We start from the raw sequence: 17,053 nt of genomic DNA on the forward strand, positions 1-17,053 counted from the left end.
CTTTTCTACTCATGTACAGCTTGTAATCCAAGTTGATTTTTTTCCTAGATGTGACACATTTGTATCATTTTAAATGAGCGTCGGCACCTTATTTTAATTTTAATTAAAAAAATTAAGAATTGAAGAGAGAGAACTTAATCTGGTCTTATAATAAAGTATGAGACCATGATCCATTAATTGATGGTAACGAGTAACGAGTAACGACACAAAAACTAATTAACGTGGTTGCTTCACTGAAGGAAGAAAACAGTCGACAAAATATTTTTGACCATTTACTTCACAGGAATAATAGAATTACAATAAAAATTATGTATACCTAGTATTTACGTCAAATCAATGGATACACTATTGTATTTGTAAATAAATTCTTAGCACTTAACTATGATTATTTAACATGTATTCTCACTTCATTAAATCACTTAATTATCTTAAATCTCTATGGTTTGAAGTTAACACCAAACGTGAGTTCAGAAAATGTACCTTAACTTTTCCTTCCTGCTTCAAATGTATATTGCCAAATCTTGACACCCTATGCTACTATATATTTTTCCATATTCAGAGTATTTACACCAAATTGCAGAATTTATCATGATTATATATTAGTTTGAGATGGGCACATGTAGTAATTAGTCATTGTTATAAATAATAAGAATTTAACTAACAGACAAAATGTCATGCTTTTATTATCTTAGTGTATGCAATAAACTTGTTTGCTACTCAAATTAGCAGCGTACTTGTTCTTATTGAAACCTTCGTGATATAATAATTGGTCGCTTTATTTAACACTAACAAGGCTTGCAAGACACTTTTAATATTTTAACTTTTGAATTTTCTTAATTACAACTATAATGACAACGTGCAACGAAAGCAAAATGACAATAATTGGGAATACTTTTGTTTCTTGTTGGTTCAGTCAAACCTCTCTGTAACAGCATCGTTGGGTCCGAAATTTTTCAGCTGTTATAGAGAAAGACTGCTATACACCTATAACAGCATTGCAATTTAAATAATACTTCGCTGTTATAGGCAAAAAAGATGCATAAAATCTAATTTTCATTTTTAATTGTGAAATTTCTAGCTTAATCACACTTTTTATAACAACGGAAAATCGTCTAATGATGAAAATATGTATATATATATATATTCATATGATATTTTTTGTCATAAATAGTGTATTAATGATCAAATATTTGGTCAAAATCTCTACACTTATTATTGGTAATCATGGATATTCTATTTTTATAAAGATGGTTAGTTATTATATTATCAAAAAAAGGAAGATAGTTGTTATATGGGAGTAATTTTACAATGAGCGTACTGTTATAAAGTTAGTTGTTGTTGTTATAGGTAAAATGTTGTTATAGAGAAGTAAAATATAACATAAAAAACTAATTCCGAAAAAATTTGATTGTTATAGAGAGGTGTTGTTATATGCGGGTGCCGTTATAGAGAGGTCTGACTGTATGTCATATTAACTGCATCATATAGGACCAAAAGGATCTAATAAGTGTTGTTTTTTTATTATTTACTCAAGATTAAGTTATACTTATTTACTAACAATTTAAAACAATTCTCACATGGCATGTACGTAGCAGAAAAATGATGATGTGGTGATAACATTTTATTTTCCAGCGCCAAAACTTTGATTGTTTTGTAATTTGTATTTCTGGACAACTAACACATAGTTTAGTAATTTTATTGTTACAAAAATTAATTATGTAACTTGGGTGTAATTAGTAGTTAGTTGAGTGATATATTATGATAGAAAATAATTTTGTTTGATTTTATAGTGATATTAACTCAGAGAAGAGTTTAACCCAAAAAAAAAAAAAAAAAACTCAGAGAAGAGGACAGAGTGGATTGCTGATCCTTTTTGACCCAAAGGTTACAATTTTGTGCTTAAAAATAATCTTTTTATACTATTGAATAGGGACATAAAAGAAAAAGGACTCTTTTAGGAGAAAAAGAGAATCCTAGGTTAATGTTTAATCGGAAAAGACTCAAAAATACCCCTAACTTATTGAAAAATGCTTATAAATATCCTCCTTCCACCTTTGAGTCTAAAAATACCCTTAAGGTTTGTTTTTGGCTCAAATATATCCATCAAACTAACAAACCAAATTTGACTGTGTTAAAAAGCCACGTGGCATTTTCTAATTGGTGCCACATTTTGATTTAAAATAATTATGTAACACCCACCCAAGTTCTAAACCCAAACCCGTGGCTGACCCGTTCTGGAAGTACGATACACTAAACGAAAAGTGAAAAAGCTTATAACTTTATTATCTTAAGAAGCTTTAGAATATCTAGCCATGGTGGGTGATGAAAAAACAGAGTTATATGTGGACGCTTTTTTTGAGGCTCCTCAGATGTAGCAGAGTTCTCCATTTATATCTTTAATATGAATTTCATGAAAGAAAAAAAATCCAACTTTATAAAAATTAGAATTCTCAATTCAAAGCACTTCAATTTCTCCAATTTCTTGAAATCAAAACTGGAAAAAAATAATCAAGAAAATGATGGAAACTGATGAAGGGAAGAAAACCCACAAAGGGGTAGGTGGGTGGGGTGTTGAGAAAGAAATTCACTGAAAAAGATGACATGGCAGTCGCATGTGATGTTTTCCTTCAAATAAGAAAATAATGGCTTAGCAAAAGGATAAAAATCGTTTGACAATTCATAGGTTATAATTTCACATAAAAACAAAACCCTGTTATATATATTGCAAATCAAAACTTTCAAATCTCATTGAGTATTTGAGTTTCTGATTTATTGGAGACAAAGGAGGAGAAAAAGAACGTATGGTACCTCCAGAACGGGTCGGCCACGGGTTTGGGTTTAGAATTTGGGTGGGTTTTATATAATTATTTTAAATTAAAATGTGGCACCAATTAGAAAATGCCACGTGGCTTTTTAACACCATCAAATTTGGTCTGTTAGTTTGAAGAGTATATTTGAGCCAAAAACAAACCTTAAGGGTATTTTTAGACCCAAAGGTGGAAGGAGGGTATTTATGAGTCTTTTCTAATAGGTTAGGGATATTTATGAGCCTTTTTCGATGCTTAATTCATCGTAAAGTACTGATTAATACTTATCCTTATCCACTTTACGATCTTCATCCCGAAGGTTATCGAAATTAAATAGTATCATTTTTTTTTAGAGACTAATTCTCAAAGGTTAATGGCAATTTAACGTGTCACCTATTTAGTCTGAGGAACACTTTATTTATTTATTTATTGTTTTTTTGGTGTAGGGACTTAACGTAAATAGTAGGTAAGGATAAAATAAATAACAAAAAAATCTTAAGTTGGATTGAAATCTTGCATCATATATATGGTGAAATTGCAACCATTAAAATGTAGTAATATATGGATCTTAGGTTTTTTTGCTCATGCAACAATTGAAAATATTTGTGGAGAATGATTGAATTGCATGATAAAAAATTTCGAAAGTTAATAAGTTATTAGATTTGAAATCTAACTCTGTATCTTGGGGGCTGACAGGAATTGCGATTTTCAATGGCCTGCTTTTCTCTACTTGTGATCGAAGCCGTCCCCAGACTAAAAAGAAAATTCAATTTTCAAGATTCAACACTAGGTAAATGTTTAGTGGACTAAGGGATCAAATTTGGAACCAAGAAGAACATATGGCAAACTCCTTAAGCTAGACAGAATAGTAGTTGTAAAGTACTAACTAATCATAATTAACTTGAGACCTGCTTTGCTATTTAATGTTTTTTTTTTTAACAAGTATTATAATTTATTTTGTCCGTCGTTTCTCTTATCAGTAACGGGTTAATTTACTTTTTAAAGTGAAAAATATGGTATTAATTATATAAGATTGATTCCATAGCACATGCATCACATAATGGTGGAACTGGAGAACAATAAAGTAGGAGAAATTAAAAAGAGAAATATTGGAGGGGAGGAAATGGAATGACAGTTGGTTGGATAGCTTTTCTACCATTGAATACATGGGCCTAAAAAGAAATGGGTTATAATAATAAGAGAAAAAAAAAAGATAATCTAATTAAACATGATAGAGTCCTGATCAAACTCTACTCTATTTTAAGTTGTTAATTCCTACCTTTAATGACAATTAATGTCTTCTAATTATCCATTTGAAGGCTAATTCCGATCAGTTGGTAATATTAGTTTAATTAAGACCCTTTTTTTTTAGCTTCTACTTGAAATTAAAGTTGAAACATAACTTGCACTAACTAATCAAAAAATATACTTGTTTCTTCACTGAAAAAAAGATTATTAATCTTTATTCTTTAAAATAATTTTTTTTTTAAAAAAAAGGTATTATTGACTTTTTAAAAGCTTGACCAAATAAATTATTAATTTAATAGTATAAAAAAATTAAACTACCGATTGAGAGAACATAAACTCTAAATTAGCTCGTCTGCTTTCTCTCCTATCATTGTCAATTAATTGTTTTGCTTTAGCGTTGAGGATAATAAGGTATTATATTACACATGGACACACCATATAATTGTGGAATTGGAGAATAGTAAGGAATTATAATACACATAGGTTGACTCCATAACACATCAAATGATGGTGGAATTGGAGAATAATGAAAGCACAAGGGAAAAAGTAGAATAAAAAAAAAAGTATTGAAGTTCTGCATCGATTGTTCTAGAAGGTTAAGTCGGTCTCCTTATATGATCAATTTTGAATAATTCTCATATTTTGAGCTAGCTCTAAAAATTGAGTTATTCTGAAAAGTTTAGGCCTTCTCAATTCTTGATTTACCTGATCTTGACCTTCATGTTATATTATCTACACTTCAAATGTCTAGTTATAATCATGCAAGAGGGTCGCGTCGAAAACCTATATTGATTATGGAATGACATATTAGTCTCCTTATATGGTCTTGAGCGATGCTAATCAATTCATGATCTGACTTTTAGAGCTGAGCTAGATCCAAAGTTTATTTTTGGGGCGGAAGTAGTATATAACATGTGGGTTCGATAGTTTTGATCTAAACCATATATCTATATTAGTTTTTTTTTTTTAAATATATATATATATATATATATATATATATATATATATATATATATATATATATATATATATATAAAGTTAAATCCATAGCCCAATTATTAACACTTCGTGTCCTAGAATTCAGAATTCAAGCTACCCCTCTGATCAACTTTTTCAAGAAAAAATGGGCAGTTATGTTACGTTAGGATAGCTGAAAAAAAGTGACAACCTATGTACAGCAAAACAGAATCATAAGCTGACATGTTGTAATATCTAAGCAAATCAACAAAAGGCACAATACATATATTTCCAACAGGCAACAACTCCTACAACTACGTTAGCATGTATATTACACTGGTACTTTACAATATGATATTATGATATTAGCTCAGCTGTTGCAGACTGTCGGGAGAATCGCCAACTCATTGATAGAGACAATGGAAACTTCAGTGTATTCAATGACATTAGCAATTTTGGTGCATCTTATCTTCAATATTTACTAGCAACACCTACTATATTTATTTCTCTTTCTATTTTAAGTAATGACATTTATTGTGAAATAAAGGTAATTAAACTTGTGACGCCTGAAGCAATAAGTTTATGAGGTGAGGTACACTTGATACTTTAGGCGAATTGGGAAGAAAAATAAAGAGTTTTACAAGGCATAGTTTAAGTTACATGGTACGTGCACTTGTGGGGCTCGATATGATGTAGCTAAAAAAAAAAAACATATTGGCCTAGATCCAAAATGAATAATATGTGCCATGAATTTGAATTGTAACTAAACGTTTATTACTTAACCATTAATCCATGATTATATAATGTATTCCTACTTTGATCATGAGTAGTAAAATACTAGAATTAACTTATTTGGTGTAATGCAAAGTTGCAAACTAGTAGGTCAATATCACAAGGCAAGACTCCACTTATTTTAAGAAGGAGCTTTATAAATGATAAGGACAAATATGAGATAATTTCCTAAGGCAATAATATGAATGAACTGAAAATTTAATGTATGACAAAATTAAGCAATTTCGAAAAGTAGACCGACAAATTTGGAGCTATATTTTTTATCTGTTACTATAAATAATGTTTTTGTCTCAACTCTCAAAATCACGGTATAATTAATTAGTCCAATATTAAACAAATAAAAATGTATAATAGATTTTAAAAAAGTGATTGAATACGTTAGATTCGTATATTATTCAAAAGTAGACTAACCCAACTGTAATATAAATATAAGCATAATAATATATGAAAATAAAAATATTCTAATTCATTCAACCTCTAATTTTTTTTTTTTTTATGTTTCTAAGCTGGTGCCCGGTACCAGCATTGGAGCCCGACTATAGCCGAATTCGCGTCGCGTAGGGCCCTGTTCCGGAGAAGCGCTCCTTACCAAGGATTTTTTTATATCTAAGGCTCGAACCCGATACCTCTGATTAAAAAAGGAACAGCCCCATCCACTGCAACTTCTAAATCTTAAATACACAACATATAATGATCCTATTATCAGTATTTAGAGGAATTATTAAATAAAAATGTGGACAATTAAAGTATAGACATTGCACATGGCTTTCTTAGGTTGTAAGTTATTGACAATGCCATAAAATTGTCTTGGGGTGTTTAGAGTCTGCGTAACATCGACACGCAGAGTACAAGTAGTTGTTTTGATAAAGCATTGATTACGATTTACGATAAGAAAATATGCACCATACTATACCATATATGGTTAAAAGAGTACTCCTACTACTACTTTATTTTGTGCAGCCAAAAATGTACTAACATACTCTAATTTTTGGAAGTCCAACATTAATCTATCACCTTTTTAGAACATGCAATTCCACGAGACAAAACTATCTTTAGGGACCCCCTAAAGTACTTCTTGTTCTCGTATTAAGGCATAGCTTGGAATTTTCTCCCATTGCACCGCCTACATTGAATCAAGATGTGAAATTTGAGGATTCTGAACTAGATTTACAGTTAAATATATATTTAATGAATTTTCTAGTAATTACAATTCATTTGAACCTCGAACATGTATCTAATACTAGAGGTGTCAAATTTGGCCTAAAAGATGATTGCCTGCCCAAAATTTTATGGGTTAGGCTTGTTTACCCCGGATTCGGTAATCAATTGAATTTGTGTGTGAGTATAGGATATGTGCTTGAGTCCCAATGTTTATTACAAACCGTGGATGAGAATGCTTATTGATAAGCGTGCAAGGAGCGCAAGTGACAGATGACTCCGCGTATGGCCAATTTGATTGAAGAAATATGATATAGATGACAAACTTACAATGGAAAATATCAATATTGAGATTGCAAGAACTGTATATATATATGTATTGTGTTACAAGTGTTCTTTTGAATAAAAGATCAACCAACCCCCAAAGGGAGGAGGGAATGCCCTATTTATAGTGATGAACCCATGGGCCTTCCTCAATATGAATTAATAAAATAATAATAAAAGGACAGCCCCTGTATGGATGTGATGGGATCTGACTGACGGCGCCGTCTGACACACGCATAGTTGGTAGCCGACCATGATGTGACACCACTGCTGCGCCCCAGTAACGGTCATAACGGACCAACGGACTCACGGGTACCGGACCACCGGCGGTAACCCCCCGGAAAGAGATCCGAACCTTCGGTGGCTTAAAAACCGGGACCGATGATGCTTCCGCTCGGCTTTGATCCGAATGCTTATCCAGAAACCCGATGCTTATACACGAACTTTCCCTCCTTTTCCTCCTCCGAGCCACGGTTACCCCGGATTGGCCCTCATCCGGTTTTCACCGTATACAGATAGCCCCACGCTTCCCGGACCAACGATCTATCGGAGTGATGGGAAGTGAATGAATCGTACATCCGGCCACCCGGTCGGCCAATTCTTATCACTTTATTTTGGCGGGAACGGCTGCGTTTCGTCTTCCTTTTTGTCGCCCACGTGTACAATTCTGGTTTGTTCGTTCCTGTCAACCGTCTTTTACACGTCGTTTCGCATTAATGTCGCAATACGTGGCGATCCTCGATTGGCCGCCCTCGATAACCGTTCCTCCCTTACGCCTATATAAAGCCCCTCCTTTCCTCATTTTTCACTTTTCTGGTTTGCTCTCCCTTTTCTTCTTCCTTCTGTGCGTCAACAACCATCCTTTCCGTTCACAAATTCGTTGCCAAACCTTCTCTTACCAATACAAAAAAAAAAGAAAGGAAAGGGAATTAGCTTTGTCACTACTCTCGTCAATTGCTTCTTTGCTTCTTCAAATCGTCACTTCCTTCGTTTCCTTTACGCCATTCCCTACTTTTCTCCTTTTCTTTCGATCATGTCTGAAACCACTTCTACAGACGTTCCTTCAATCTCGTCCCCGAGGGCCGAGGCCGTATCCCCGGTCAAACAAAAGGGTAACCCCGAAACTGCGGCCTCGGATATTATACCGGCAAAATTTAACTTCAACAAAGACCTGGAGGTAGAAAAACCCTCCGTCGTTTCAGACCGGGGATACGACGTGAGGCGATATCCTTCCTCTATAACCGAGGACAGGCTCGACACAGTCCGGACAGACTGCGGGTGGGACACACGCCCGGTAAGGGTTTTCGCACCCGGGCCAGATGAATCCATAACCAACCACCGGGAGGGGTTTTTGTACGTGTACACTTACCCCTTCACCCTTAAGCTCGACCCCCCGGTTGATCCGGTCATACTGGATATGTGCCGGACTTATAGCGTAACTTTGGCTCAGATCGGCCCAACTGTTTGGAGGGTCGTTGCCTGCCTCCGGTTGCTAGCCATCAGAGCTGAGAAGGAATTCTCATTGGGCCACCTAATACGTTTGTATTCCCCGAGGATATTCCGGGGTGGTGTCATAAGATTAACCAAGCGCAGCCGGAACCCGCTCTTCTCGAAGATGTACGAAGACCGGGACAGGGGGTGGTTGGAACGCTACGTCCGGGTAAAATCCGAGGACATAATCCCGGCCTCCTATCAACCTTTTCCGGAGAAATGGAACGACAAACGTAAGTTCGATCCTTTGAGTAATCGTCATCATATGTTTAGTTGCTTACGGTATTGTTTTCTCACCACCCTTTCGCTACTTTACAGCAAATGGATTTGTTCCCCCGGTTATTCGAGATCTGACTGAGTGGGTCACGGCGCTCCTCAACCAGCTTCCCTATGAGGACCGGACTTGGGCCCACTTATCACGCAGTCGATGGATCGCTCAAAATCATGGTAATATTTGGCTTCCCTTTGATCTCGTTGCCTCTTTAGCCATTCGAGGCCGTCAATTTCCTTAACCTGCCTATGCTTTTGTCATTCAGGCTTGCCGAAGGGTTCGGTGGCATCTAGATCGGAGTCGGGGGCTGCTTCCCCTGCACCGGCGTCCGCGTTCGACATGGCGGGTTCCGCTCGCGTTCTCGCCGAAGCCGCCAAAAGGAAACGACCCCCCGAAAAGGGCCAACCGTCCAAACGAAAGAAAGCAAGGAGTGTTGCCCGGCCACCGAGGGAGGAGGTGGAGTCCGACATCATTGTTCGGAGGGTAGACCCGGCACCGTTAGCGGCCCCAGTACCCGAGGAGACTGCCTCCGAACCGCCCTTGCCTTCTATGAATGAAGGTATCTTAATTCCCGCTCTTCTTTCAAGCGCGGAAGAAATCCTTTCCCCGGCCCCTCTTCGGTCGGTTGACTTCGTCGACATTTCAGGTGAAACTTCTTCGGAAGATACTCCCCTGCAAAGGAGAAAAGGAGCCGGGGAAACGGCTGTTGCTGCAACCGATCAAGGGACCGTTCCAGTTCCGGAGACCGAAGCCCCCACTCAGGCTCGTCCATCGCCCGGCCACGAACCGGTTTCTACTTCCGAGCCCCCAGCCCTCGCCAGGAATATTGAGTCTATACCGAGTTCGTCTACCCCTGCCCCGAGGGTTGCAGACTTCGACGATATGTTTTCAGCCACTCCTCCGGCTACCGGTGAAGCTGCGGGTTTTGGTCATCTTCCAATTCCTCGGGTCACGAGGTCGGCCAACCGACAGTCAGAATCTGGCTCTAGGGATAACCTGGTGACCATCTTCCCAGCCCCGAGCGTTGAGCCGAGAAGGACCAGATCGGCCGTAGTCACCGTCCCCGAGGATTGTGGCTTTCTATCACGTCCGGTAGGAGTGGCAAGTTATTTGCGTCCTCTTGTTTCCGACTCGGATAAGCGCAAAATGACCGGGGTCACTTGGCAATGCCTCATGAACGAAGGCATGCACGCGGGCAACCGGGTAGAACTTACAGCCATCTTTGCATATCAATCAGATTTTGCGCTCATTTTGGTTTTGATTCCTTATGTTTGCTTTCCTTGCAGAGTGTAGTACTGGTGAACGAAGCCTTCATCCGTGCCCAACACGAGATGGATGATCTCCGAGGCCAACTAGACGCCCAGGGCCGAGAAACGGAGAAATACAAGCACCTCCTCCGAGAGAAAGAGGAAGAGTTGAGCCAGGCCGCCGTTCTCGCCAACCTTCGTCCCGAACTCGATGCGGCTAAGGACGAAAGTTGTCGTTTAAAAAATGAGTTGGCCGCCATGACTGATTATAACCGAAGCCTCGAGGCTGATAAAATTTGCCTCAGCCGAGACAAAGCTCAGTTTTCGTCAAGGCTGGACGAGTTGGAGACCACTGTCTCTCAACTCCGAGGGGAACTTGACTTGGTGAAAGCCGATGCGACTATCTTGGCCGAGAGGAATCGGCAACTGGAATCTGATACCGCCCTGTACGAAAAACACATGAAAGTTTTCGAAGAGAAGGCCGAGGAGCGGTCTCGGATGAGTGAGGGCTTAAAAGCCGAGCTGGAGGAGGCGGTGAGTGCCAACGACGTTCTTAAGGCTGAGCTAGAAGCTGCTGTCCACATGAGGACTATCGCTGTGGCAGGCCGAGCTGAGCTAGAAGCTAAGTTGGCTAAGGTTGAGGCCGACTTGGAAGAAGCCTGGAAAGGCGTGGAGACGGCCGAGGCCCATACTGCCATTGTTGCCGAGTATGAGAAGTGGAAGTCTCGGCGGCTCACCCTTGAAGAGGCCGATCGCGGATTATCCGATCTTCCGGCCCTGATTACCCAGGCCAAGGAGATGGAGGAGGAGGCCAACCGTGCCCTTGGGTCCGACTCGGATGACTCCGAACGAACCGAGTCCGATTATTCTGACTCTAGCCGTGCTGAGTAGCATAGGATCTTTTTTATTTTTGATGTAAATGTACTCTTTATAAAAGTATCCTTTGCGTATACGAAAGTTACACTTCTCTTGTGTCTTCGTTTGATTGCTTGTTTTTATTCTGCTTTGAACTATTGGTCCGAATTTCAGACGAGATGATCCGTGGTCGTTGATTAATTCTGCCCGTGGGACTTATCTTTAAGGCCGATTTGAGATGACCTTACTTTGCCCAGTTTTTTGGGCGTACAACTTGAGCACTGCCAAAATATTGGTTATTGTAATGACTTTTGTATTACAAGTGTTCGTACATATAGGAGAATTTTCATTCCTTGTACCTTTGCCATAGCAAACACTAAATGGGACACGATTCATTATGATCGTTTGGTCCTTACATCGAAGTCGGAGGCCGGTGGCCGGCCTATGCTTTTGCCGTGGCAAATGTTGAATGGGACACGATTCATTATGATCGTTTGGTCCTTACATCGAAGTCGGAGGCCGGTGGCCGGTGGCCGGCCTATGCTTTTGCCGTGGCAAATGCTGAATTTCTTCCCTTGTTCCTCGGTTGCATACCTGAAACGGAGAGTCGGCTCGCCAACCTCGACGGGGATAAGGGCTTCGGTCCCGTATACCAACGAGAAAGGGGTCTCGCCCGTGCTGGACTTGCAGTGGTTCGGTAAGCCCATAGTACCTTGGGCAACACTTCTCTCCAACGGTGCTTCGATGCTTCCAGCCGCTTCCTTAGACTTTGGATTATTGTCTTGTTAGTGGATTCCGCCTGTCCGTTTGCACACGGGTGATATGGGGTCGACACAATCTTCTTGATCTTCAACCCCTCGAGGAAACTGTTGACCTTACTACCCATGAACTGAGGACCGTTATCACAAGTTATTTCGGCTGGAATGCCGAAACGGCAGACGATATGGTCCCAAACGAAGTCGATAACCTCCTTTTCTCTGATTTTTTCAAAGGCCTGCGCTTCGACCCATTTAGAAAAGTAGTCAGTCATAAATAAAATAAAGCGTGCCTTACCTGGTGCCCGGGGTAACAGACCCACAATGTCCATTCCCCATTTCATGAACGGCCATGGTGAGACCACTGAATGCAACGACTCCCCGGGCCGGTGAACCATCGGGGCATGCCTCTGACACCCGTCACATTTTCGGACGAAGTTTCTCGTGTCTTCATCCATCTGATTCCAGTAATACCCGGCCCTGATCAGCTTCCGGACCAGAGCTTCCGCACCAGAGTGATTGCCACAGGTCCCTTCATGTACTTCCCTCATCACATACTCCGTTTCCCCGGGGCCCAAACATTTAGCCAAGGGTCCGTGGAAAGAGCGTCGGTATAATTGGCCGTCCACTAAACAAAATCGGGCTGCCTTCGTTCGTAACGAACGCGACTCCTTCGGGTCGCTTGGAAGCTTATCATCACGCAAGTAGTCAATGTATTTGTTGCGCCAATCCCAAGTCAGACCTGTCGAGTATATTTCAGCGTGTCCGCTTTCTATGGTCGTTCTTGTCAGTAGCACCGTTTCTCCGGAGTTGATTTCGACCCCTTCGACCGCAGATCCCAAATTTGCCAATGCATCGGCCTCACAGTTCTGTTCTCTCGGTATATGCTGCACGGTCCATTTTTTAAATCGGTGAAGTATCACTCTGGTTTTCTCGAGATAACTCTGCATCCGTTCATCCTTGACTTCAAACGTGCCATTCACCTGGTTTGCGACCAAAAGCGAGTCGCACTTTGCCTTGATAGTTTCTGCCCCCATACTCCGGGCCAATTCTAATCCTGCAATCATAGCCTCATACTCGGCTTCATTGTTAGTTAGCTTGATAGTTTTGATGGAATGTCGAATGACATCACCGGCCGGGGCCCTAAGGACAATACCAAGCCCGGAACCTCTAAGGTTCGAAGCCCCGTCCGTATACAGAGACCAAATGCCCGTGGCCTTTCCCGAGGTCAGCAGGAACTCTTTTTCGACCTCGGGGACCATGGCTGGGGCGAAGTCTGTTATGAAATCGGGTAAGATTTGGGATTTGATGGCCGTTCGGGGTCTGTATTCGAGGTCGTAGCCGCTGACCTCTACAGCCCACTTCGTTAGCCTACCCGACAACTCGGGTTTATGCATGATGTTTTTCAAAGGATAAGTAGTTACTACATATATGTGATGGCTTTGAAAGTAAGGCTTAAGCTTTCTGGAGGCGCTTACTAGTGCCAACGCCAACTTTTCCAGATGGGGGTAACGGGTCTCCGCATCCCCCAATGTTCTACTCACGTAATAGATAGGGAATTGCGTACCTGATTCTTCTCGGACCAAAACGCCGCTTACCGCAACTTTGGAGACCGCTAGGTACAGAAATAGTGTCTCACCTGCCTTCGGCGTGTGCAGTAGAGGGGGGGTTAGACAAGTACTTCTTCAGATCCTGCAGAGCTTCTTGGCACTCCGGTGTCCAGATAAAATCATTCTTCTTTCTGAGCAAGGAGAAGAACCGGTGACTCCTGTCCGAGGATCTCGATATGAAGCGACTTAGTGCTGCGATTCACCCGGTAAGTTTCTGAACCCCCTTTATGCTGTTCACTACCTCGATATCTTCGATGGCTTTGATCTTGTCCGGGTTGATTTCGATCCCTCGGTTTGACACCATGAAACCTAGGAATCTGCCAGATCTCACACCGAATGCACACTTCTCCGGGTTAAGCTTCATGTTGTATTTGCGAAGCACATTGAAGGTTTCCTGCAAATGCTTTAAATGGTCCTCTGTTTCCAGGGACTTAACAACCATATCGTCAACGTAAACCTCCATTGTTTTCCCTATCTGTTCTTCGAACATTTCATTAACTAGGCGTTGGTAAGTTGCACCGGCATTTTTTAGTCCGAAAGGCATGACGTTATAACAGTAGGTCCCGTACCGGGTGATAAAGGATGTTTTCTCTTGATCCCCCGGGTACATCCGGATCTGGTTATACCCGGAGTAAGCGTCGAGAAAACTCAACATCTCATGCCCGGCCGTCGCATCGATCATTCTGTCGATATGAGGCAACGGAAACGAGTCCTTCGGGCATGCCTTGTTTAAATCTTTGAAGTCGACACACATTCGAAGTTTGTTACCTTTTTTGGGTACTACCACAACGTTGGCCAGCCAGTCCGGGTACTTTACCTCTCGGATGGATCCTATCTTCAAAAGTTTTGTTACCTCGTCCTTCACAAATGCGTGTTTAGCCTCCGCCATGGGTCTCCTTTTCTGTTTCACCGGAGTAAACTTCCCATCCAGGCTGAGCTTGTGAGTTGCTATTTCTGGTGATATACCTGTCATATCTATATGCGACCATGCAAAGCAATCGGCGTTAGCACGAAGAAATTCAATTAATCGACACCTGAGCTCCGGGGTGAGCCCCGTGCCCAGGTATACCTTTCTGTCCGGGAGATATTCGAACAGGATGATCTGCTCCAATTCCTCCACAGTTGACTGAGTTGCATCCGAGTCATCTGGCATGACGAACGATCTGGGTACCTCGTAATCTTCCTCCTTATGTACCGGGTTCAACCCGGCGCACTTTGATTACTATTTGGGAATCTCTCCTCCGGTTGCACTTTTCCATTCCGGCCCCTCGGGCCGAGGTGCCGCTTCTTCTACTGCAAACATTTCCCTTGCAGCGGGCTGCTCGCCCCGGACGGTTTTCACTCCTTCCGGCGTGGGGAATTTCAATAGCTGATGTAGTGTTGAGGGCACCGCCCTCATGCTATGTATCCAAGGTCTGCCCAATAATGCATTATATTTCATGTCCCCCTCGATCACATAGAACATCGTTTGCTGAATGGTGCCACCCACATCTACAGGCAATGAGATTTCCCCCTTTGTGGTTTCGCTCGCCATATTGAACCCGCTTAGCACCCGGGCCACTGGTGCGATCTGGCCGAGCAGTCCTAGCTGTTCAACCACCCTCCATCGGATGATGTTGGCCGAGCTACCTGGGTCAATCAGAATACGTTTAACCTTAGTTTTAAAGACTAGTATAGAGATTACCAACGCGTCATTGTGGGGTTGAACGATGTCCTCTGCGTCTTCGTCATTAAAGAAGATGGATCCCTCGACCGAATGGCCTCGGGTGCGCTGTTCACGAACAATAGAGATCTTCGTCCGTTTCAATACCGGCCCTCGAGGGGCGTCTGTCCCGCCCACTATCATGTTGATCGTATGCTGGGGTTCGACAGGCTCGGACCTTTGAAAAGATTCCCTTTCCTTATAGTGATTTTTGGCCCGGTCGCTCAGCAGATCTCGGAGGTGACCATTTTTCAATAACCGGGCTACCTCGTCTCTCAATTGACGACAATCTTCGGTTCGATGCCCGTGGGTCCCGTGATACTCGCACACTACACCCGGATCTCGCTGACCCGGATCCGACCTCAATGGTTTAGGCCACCTTACATCGGGGACACGTCCAATAGCCGAGACAAGTCCTGAAGTACTAACGTTGAAGTTGTATTCTGAAATTTTTGGAGGAACTTTATTGCCGGCGGAACTTCCGGCATCGCTCCTAAACGAGAGTCCCCGACTGTTCGATGGCCGCTCCACTCGTTTGCTGCCCCGTCCTGAGAAATGGCTCGGGCTCTCTATTGCCTTTTCCGACCTGAAACTTTGCTTATTCGGATAGGGATATGGCCGAAACCTTCCTTTCGATGATTCAGACATGGCCTTGTATCCCTTCCTTGGCGGCTCGAAACCTCTACTTATTTTGGTCCTTACCGGAGAGAACTCGAATTGATCATCCTCCACCCGAATCTTTGACTCATACCGATTGTGGACGTCGGCCCATGTTACGGCCTCGTATTCCAGCAAGCTCTCTTTCAATTTTGCCGAGGCCACCGAACTTAGCATGTTGAGGCCCTTTGTGAAGGCCTGTGCGGTCCACTCTTCCGGCACCGGGGGTAGCTCCATTCGTTCCCTCTGGAACCGGGTGACGAATTCCCGCAATAACTCGCCGTCCCTTTGGGTTATCCGGAAAATGTCAGCCTTACGGGCCTGCACCTTTATTGCACCGGCGTGGGCTTTCACAAAGGCATCGGCGAGCATCTCAAAAGAAGTGATCGAATGCTCGGGCAGATGGTCGTACCACGTCAACGCCCCCTTTGACAGAGTCTCCCCGAATTTTTTCAACAGTACTGACTCTATCTCATCTTCTTCCATATCATTACCCTTGATAGCACAGGTATACGAGGTCACGTGCTCATGCGGGTCCGTGGTGCCGTCGTATTTCTGAATGTCCGGCATCTTGAATCTCTTCGGGATCAACTTGGGCGCTGCACTCGGGGGAAAAGGCCTTTGAATATATTTTTTCGAGTTAGCCCCCTTCAGCAAAGGGGGAGCCCCCGGTATCTGATCTACCCGAGAATTGTAAGTCTCTACCCTTTTTTCGGTAGAGTCCACTCGTTTCGCCAAGGTTTCAAGCATCTTTAGTACCTCGGTGGAAGACCCGGCTCCGGAATCATTGCTCTCGACTGTCCACGGCCTGCTTCTCTCAATTTCCGCTGTTCCCTTGGCCTTTTCCGGCCCAGGCTCCCCCTGCCCGCTCTGTAACCGGGCAATCGCCATCCCTTGCTCGGCGATTGCCGCTCTTTGTTCCTGCAACATTTCGAAAATCAAACGCAAATTAATGCCGTCATTTGGTGCCTCCGGCTCCTTCTGGCTTTGGGTCCGAGACAATGTGACGGAGTTGCGAGTTCTTAGGGGATCAGTTGCCGGTAGGGCGGCGTTAATTTGATCCACCGTGTTTTGTCGGTTGAGGCCCTCCCTCGAGTCGACGCGGTTCGGGTCAGCGGGGTTCGGTAGTCCCCGTAATTCGCTTTCCTCGTTTTCTGCCACAATCTCGGTATTATTGAC

The sequence above is a fragment of the Lycium barbarum genome, chromosome 5 (genome assembly GCF_019175385.1).
Source record: "Lycium barbarum isolate Lr01 chromosome 5, ASM1917538v2, whole genome shotgun sequence".
NCBI lineage: Eukaryota > Viridiplantae > Streptophyta > Magnoliopsida > Solanales > Solanaceae > Lycium > Lycium barbarum.